Source organism: Populus trichocarpa, chromosome 1 (genome assembly GCF_000002775.5).
Source record: "Populus trichocarpa isolate Nisqually-1 chromosome 1, P.trichocarpa_v4.1, whole genome shotgun sequence".
Taxonomy (NCBI): Eukaryota; Viridiplantae; Streptophyta; class Magnoliopsida; order Malpighiales; family Salicaceae; genus Populus; species Populus trichocarpa.
Genome location: NC_037285.2, coordinates 47,110,024 through 47,117,456, shown reverse-complemented (window position 1 = coordinate 47,117,456; position 7,433 = coordinate 47,110,024). Strand labels below are relative to the sequence as shown.

The 7,433-nt window shown below is 32.5% G+C and overlaps 1 long non-coding RNA gene across 1 annotated transcript; it reads right to left on the bottom strand.

The window, feature by feature from the left end:
* Positions 1-6,802: 6,802 nt before the first annotated feature.
* LOC127904959 (uncharacterized) lies at positions 6,803-7,281 on the bottom strand. The gene is made up of 2 exons (XR_008058432.1): positions 7,115-7,281; positions 6,803-6,997 (listed from the first exon to the last, which is right to left on the bottom strand). It is a non-coding gene; the product is annotated as an uncharacterized LOC127904959 (long non-coding RNA).
* Between the last annotated feature and the right edge of the window lie 152 nt (positions 7,282-7,433).

Sequence of the window (7,433 nt, the reverse complement as noted above, 5' to 3'; positions counted from 1 at the left end):
TCTCTTAAACCAACAAACCGTTAAATTTTAGACCCGGACTCAACTAAGAAGTTAAAGACCTGGCTAATTAAATGTTGGAGGATGACATAATAATAAAAAAAAATCAATCTAAAAAAGGGTATGTTGCTTACCTTTGCTACCATAACTTATTTCAATGAATTCTTGCAAAAATCTACAAAACTCATGTCCTCCTCTTTCAAGTTCCAGCTCTTACTCTTTGTTTCTTCCAAGCTTTATAACTCTCTAAGTATAGTCATTTAATTTGTTTTCTTGGATATAATCCTCCCAATAACGCTCCTTTTTTATTTAACTTGAAGAAATGGAGAGAAGATGAAGAAAATAGGAGAAAAATAGTCTCCCTCATGTTTTCTCCTTTTGAAGAGGACATGAGCTGTGTTTAAAGGAGGAGAGGGGAATGATGTTTCATATAAAATTACCAAAATACCCTTATTAATGCCCCCTGTGTCATCTTCTTCAATTTACCTGATTTTGAGTACTCTCGTAAAGCCTTTCCGAACTCCGATTGACATGCAATTGTAACCTAAGATAAAACAATAAGTCTGGAGATTTCTTATAAAATTTCAGTCCAATCCAACGGTCGGATTGAGATATATTATCGATACCTTAAAACTAGACAATCAATGTCTTTTACACTAAAATCTGAATTTCATGCATTACTTTATTTACATAGATTCTCATGGCATTTCCCCTTAATTTATGCTCAATAAATTCAATATTACCACATTTATCACTAATTTGTCAAAATAAGTTTTTTTTTTATCAAGGTTTAATATCTTCTCATTTTTCTTATTCTTTTATCCAATGAAACTTGTCACTGGTTTCGCCAACGTTACGAGTTTTAAACTAAAAATCATAACTCTCATTTCGACTTCAATGATACCTTTAAATATGTTTATGGAGATTATTCTCTCTCTCACATGACACATTTATTATCATTCTTACTATTTATTCATTTATTTCATATCGAATCTCCATTACTCATCGAGACCTCATTACTTCGATCCTATGTTTTTTTTTACGTGGGTTTACAATAATATTATATATTATATATATTAATTAAATATTATAAAAACATGTGGGCTGGACGACCCAAATAACTGGGCTAGGTTTATATCGACCTAAAGAAATTTAGGATGAAACTGGCTTAGGAAGGAGCTGGGCTGTGACTCGGTCCTTAAGGAAGCTAGGGGCCGAGATGGGACCTATATGATCTGGGCCGCGACTCGGCTCTGAAGTGATCAAGGGGAAGAGAGCCATATAAAGTGGGCTGTGACTCGGCTCTAAAGGAAGTTGGGGTCGAGACCGGATCCATGTGACCTAGGCCACGACTCGAACCTGAATGAAGCTGGGGTTAAAACTGGACCCATATAACCTGGACTTTGACTGGGCCCAAAAGGAAGTTGGGCCCAAGACCAAACCCATATGAAATGGGTCGCGACTCGGCCCAAAAGGAAGTTTGGCCCGAGAGAAAACCCATATGAATTGGGTCGCGGCTCGGCCCTAAAGGAAGATGAGGCCGAGACAAGACCTATATGACTTGGGCTACGACTCGGTTCAGAAGGAAGCTAGGGTCGAGACTAGACTCATATGAATTGGGCCATGACTCCGCCTTGAAGGAAGATAGGGCCGAGATTGGATCCATATGACCTAGGCAGCGACTCGATATAAAAACAGAAGGGGGGAGCAATACTCGACCCATATAAACTGGGTCGAGGTCAACCTTAATTTTTGGTTAATTATTGGTGTTGCATGTAGAACGAATTATGCATGCAGCGATCGCAATAGAAATCTCATGGAAGGTTGATGCAAGGCAAGGATGAAGGACCACCTGAGGTGGTGAGGTTCTGCGGTCATGCTGATGGAGAGAATGGTGTTTTTGTTGGTTGTTGCAACGGTGGAGGTTGATATTGATGTTGTTACTACCAATGCTGAAGAAGGAAGAAAATGAAGATGACGATGTTGATGGGCTACTGCCGTTGTGAAGGAAAACGGAGAAACAATCGGTGGAGAGGGAGAAGTATGGTGGAGAGGATGGTGGTCAAGTCGGCGGTGAAAATGGTGGTGGTTGAAGGCCACGACGAAGAGAGAAAGAAGAGAGAGAAAAATGTGGTGGAAACTAGGGAAGAAGCTATTTTTTTGTGATTTTCATACCCCTCCCCCCCCACCCTTATTTATAGAAGATGAAAGAGGGTAATCTTGTATACACTGGACAAGAATTTCAGCTCTTGATTCGGTTGGGAAGAATCTCAATCATTGGTTCAAAGTAGACACCATGAACTGTCAAATTTGACAATTCGTGGTTGCCTGAGTTGTTCAATTTAGGCCGACACCGGGGATGCATTAGTGTCAGGAGAACTGAACATGTCATGCCTAGGGATAAGGGGTTGTCAGGTGATCATTTTGATTTAAAAGTTGCCAAATTTGATGACGGTTAGAGGCATTAAATGCACCTACAAACTAACCTCCCTGAGTTGTTACTTTAGAGAAAATTGAAGATGAAGATGAATAGTAACCAAAACAGCGTCGTTTTGGTATAGTTCATTTAGGTCAATTTCACCCCTAATTACTTTGAAAATTTTAATTTCTCTTCAATTTCAACCCCGATTTTTGCCAATTAGGTCCCCATAGTTTGATGTTTTTTATAAAATGGTCATTGATTGTGAAAATTATCAATTTAACTCCTAATTGACCCCAAAATTTTATTTTTATTGTAATTTTGCTCCTAATTTCAATCAAATAATTTGATAAAAATTAAATTTGGTCTCTTAAAATTCAAATCTTTTCATTTAAGTCCAAATGGGTTCTCAAACTTAATTTTTTTCTAATTAAGCCCATAATAAAATTATTTTGAACCATTTAAAGTATAATTAAGTCCTTGCACTTGATTAAATCCTTCAATTGGACCCAAATTATTTTTCAAACATAATTAAAATTCAATTTGGCTCATGATTAAATCAAATTGGCCTAATAAAAATTAAATTATGTCTTTGGACTTAATTTTTATGTAAATTCATTCAATAATAATTTAATTTGACCTTGAATTTGTATTTGTTTTTGCATAATGGGGTACAATTAGGTCTTGAATTTTCTGCAAAATGACAACATTATTTTCTTTTATTTTTTTATTTTTGTTTTGAAAAAGATAAGTTTTGGGAAATAACATAGAATTGGATTATGACAAAGCTTTCAATTGATTTAAGTAAAAATTATTTAATGATAAGTTTATGCTAAGAAATTACAATTCAAAGTTTCTAGTTGAAAAGTTTTTCTCCTACTTTCTCCTTTTCAATTTGGTATCAATGTTTATTTTTTTTTCTTCTTTTTATCTGCATATGTAGTAAAAAAAAACCCCAATTTATGTATTAGTTTTCTAATATGTGATAAAATATGAATGATTAAAATTTAAATGTGTTGACACATAATCAATCAATGTATGTTAATCACAAAATACACTTAAATTTTCTTGATTTTACTAGTACATATTGATAGTATTGATGGTTGATTCCACTGTGATAACATTAATAGTTGGCTTGGCATAACAATAGCTTTTGCTATAACTAGTGTTGTTTTTTTGTTTTTTAATTTCTAGAAAGAAAAAAATATTTTTATCATACCAAATAAAATATATTATGAATTATTTTTATATCTTTTTTTTACATCATGAAATTTCACCATTGTGCTAGCTTTGTCCCTTAGGAGGTGAATCGCATGAGTCACTTGTTCCTCACTTTCTCTTTGCTATGCTGAAGTTGCCTAAGGTTTTATATATATATATATATATATATATATATGCTAGCTTGGTTAAGTTGATACGTTCTGTTCTGTTATTGGGCTCTTGCTTTGGATTCCTATTTTGGTTTAATTATGGGTCTGGCTGATGATGTTGGATTTATTACAACAGTCTAAATTTACTGGATGCATTGTGGGCTTAATCTAGTTGGTTAAGGTTTACTCAGCACAAATAAAAAACAGAACATTAGAAATATACTAAAACTGTTAAGCCTTTCATTGTAGCAATCCACAGTGAAAGGAGGCTTAGCTCTTTCTTTTTTTTTATTTTCATTTTTTAAGCTATTTTTCTTCATTTTTCTTTTATTTTTTTTTATGCTTTTAGCTTCTTCTTTTTTTCTTTCTTTATTTTTTTTTCTTTTAATAAATTTTCTTTTATTTAATTTAGTTTAAGCTATTTTTTTATTTTTTTTATTTTTTATTTTTTGATGCCTTTAGGTTTTTTTTTTCTTTCTTTGTTTTTTTTTCTTTTAATAAATTTTGTTTTGTTTAATTTAGTTTGTTAATGTTAATATTTTTTTAATTTAGTTATCAAACTTTTATGACATTGATCCCGGGTTTAACAGGTTAACTTGGTTTCACGAGTTAACCCAGATTTTTTTTCCTGCTCAGCCTTTCACTCTAGCAATCCACAGTGAAAGGCTGACCTGTTTCTTTTTTTTTCTTTTTTTTTTTTCATTTTTTAAGCTATTTTTCTTCATTTTTTCATTTTTTTTATGCCTTTAGCTTTTTTTTTTTTCTTTCTTTGTTTTTTTTCTTTTAATAAATTTTGTTTTGTTTAATTTAGTTTAAGCTATTTTTTTTTCATTTTTTCATTTTTGATGCCTTTAGCTTTTTTCTTTCTTTCTTTGTTTTTTTTCTTTTAATAAATTTTGTTTTGTTTAATTTAGTTTGTTAATGTTAATATTTTTTTTTAATTTAGTTATCAAACTTTTATGACATTGATCCCGGGTTTAACAGGTTAACTTGATTTCACGAGTTAACCCGGATTTTTTTTTTAATTAATTTTTTTCGTTTACTTTAGTTTGTTAATGTTAAATTTCTTTCTATTTAGTTATCAGACTTTCATGACACATATCTCAGGTTTCACGGGTTAACTTGGTTTCACGGGTTAACCCAGTTAATTCTGGATTAACCCGTCCATTTTTTTTGTTTTTTTATTTTGTTAATATTAAATTTTTTTTATTTAGCTATCAGACTTTCATGACAAGGATCCCAGGTTTAACAGGTTAATCTGCTTTGACGAGTTAACCCGGAGTTTTTTTTTTTGTTTTTTTTTCTTTTTAATTAATTTTTTTTGTTTACTTTAGTTTGTTAATGTTAAATTTCTTTCTATTTAGTTATCAGACTTTCATGACACATATCCCAGGTCTGACGAGTTAACCTGGTTTTGCGGGTTAACCCAGTTAATTCTGGGTTAACCCGTCCATTTTTATTTGTTTTTTTTCTTTTGTTAATGTTAAATTTTTTTATTTAATTATCAGACTTTTATGACATGGATCCCGGGTTTAACGGGTTAACCTGGTTTGACAAGGTAACCCGAAGTTTTTTTTTTTCTTTTTAATTAATTTTTTTTGTTTAATTTAGTCTGTTAATGTTAAATTTCTTTCTATTTAATTATCAGACTTTCATGACACATATCCCGGGTTTGACTGGTTAACCTGGTTTCACGGGTTAATTGAGTTAATTCTTGGTTAACCCATCAACTTTTTTTTTTCTATTTAGTTATCAAACTTTCATGACATGAATTCCAAGTTTGATGGGTTAACCTGGTTTGAAGGGTTAACCCAGTTAATTCAGATGTTTTTTCTTTGTCTTTATTAATTTTTTTCTTCATGTTGGATTTTTTTCTTTGTTTTTTTCTTTTTAATTAATCTATTTAATTATCATACTTTTATGACACGATCTTGCAGCCAGACCCACATCCAAGGCTCTTGGATCTGGTGTTGCAGTCAGACTCACTTAAACTTGAGTTATGTAAGTTTAATATTATTATTAATATTATAAATATTACTCTTGGGTCAAGCGTTGCATTTAGACCCAAGGTTTTTGGGTATATCTTTGCAGAAAGACCTAACACTCTTAGATCTTAGCCTTTTTTATATTTTTTATGCAAGAAAAAAAATTAACCCGTGGGTATGCCTTTGTTTTTTTTCCCTTTTTCTTTTCCTTTTTAAGCATTTTATTGTGGACTGCACAGTGCAGTCCACAGTGAAAAAGCTGATGCTTTTAGTTTTTTTCTGGCTTTTTTCTTTTTTTTCTTTTTTAATTATTTGTTTTAATTTACTTTCTTAATATTAATTTTTTTTCTATTTAATTATCAGACTTTTATAACATGGATCCTGGGTTTGACGGGTTAGCCCAGTTAATTCTGGGGTAACCCGTCAATTGTTTTTTTTCTATTTAGTTATCAAACTTTCACGACACAAATCCAATGTTTGACGGGTTAACCTGGTTTGAAGAGTTGACCCAGTTAATTCGGATTTTTTTCTTTTTCTTCATTAGTTATTTTCTTCATGTTGGTTTTTTTTTTCTATATTTTTTTCTTTTTACTTAATCTATTTAATTATCATACTTTTATGATATAACCTTGCAGCCAGATCCACATCCAAGGTTATTGGGTCTGGTATTACAGCCAAACCCATTTAAACTTGGGTCATGCAAGTTTAATATTATTATTAATATTATAAATATTACTCTTGGGTCAGACGTTGCAGCCAAACCCAAAACTCTTAGGTATAGTCTTGCAGAAAGACCTAACACTTTTAAAATCTTAGCTTTTTTTGATATTTTTTATGCAAAAAAAAATTGACCCGCAGCATCGCGCGGGTCATCTAACTAGTTAAACAATAAACACACACACAAGTAAACATTATGTCCTTGTTTTTGAAGGTTCAAACACTTGAAAAGAAACACAAATGGGCAAGCAAGCATACGCCCTTATTTCTGGAGATTCCGTTATTTCTGGAAGTTCACACAGCAAACACATAGATAGATAAGTCAATATTGTTCTTTTGGGAGTTCTATAAAATTACAATACAAAGCCAAATTGTATGCCATTGCCAATGAAACAGTTGAAATCAATTCCACAAATTAAAAAACATTCACAGCACCACAGCTCAAAGACATAAATCTCCGAGAAATCACCTAATGTTGAGGTGAACATGTAACAGGTAACCAACCTTGCCTGATGCAAACATGAAGAACAAAGACCATTCAGACATATCGCATATGTTGATTTAATTCAACCATTTAAAGTTGAAGGAAAAGGATAGAAGATGATAAATAATTGCAGTCATATTACCTGCAAGAATTAATTATTAGCATGTTTTTCAAATTCCAATGCCAAACTTATCATTTGACGTAATCCTCATGACCACCTCCATCCTCATCCTTTTCCTCTTCCTCTTCCCCTTCCTCCTCCTCCTCCTCCTCCTCCTCCCATTCCTCTTCCTCTTCCTCTTCCTCCTCCTCTTCCTCCTCCTCCTCCCATTCCTCTTCCTCTTCCTCTTCCTCTTCCCATTCCTCTTCCTCTTTTTCCTCTTCCCACCACCCATTATTCCGGGTCCACATTCTACAAGTGCTGGTTAGCACGTAGCAACCGGTGCTTGAATCCTCAACTA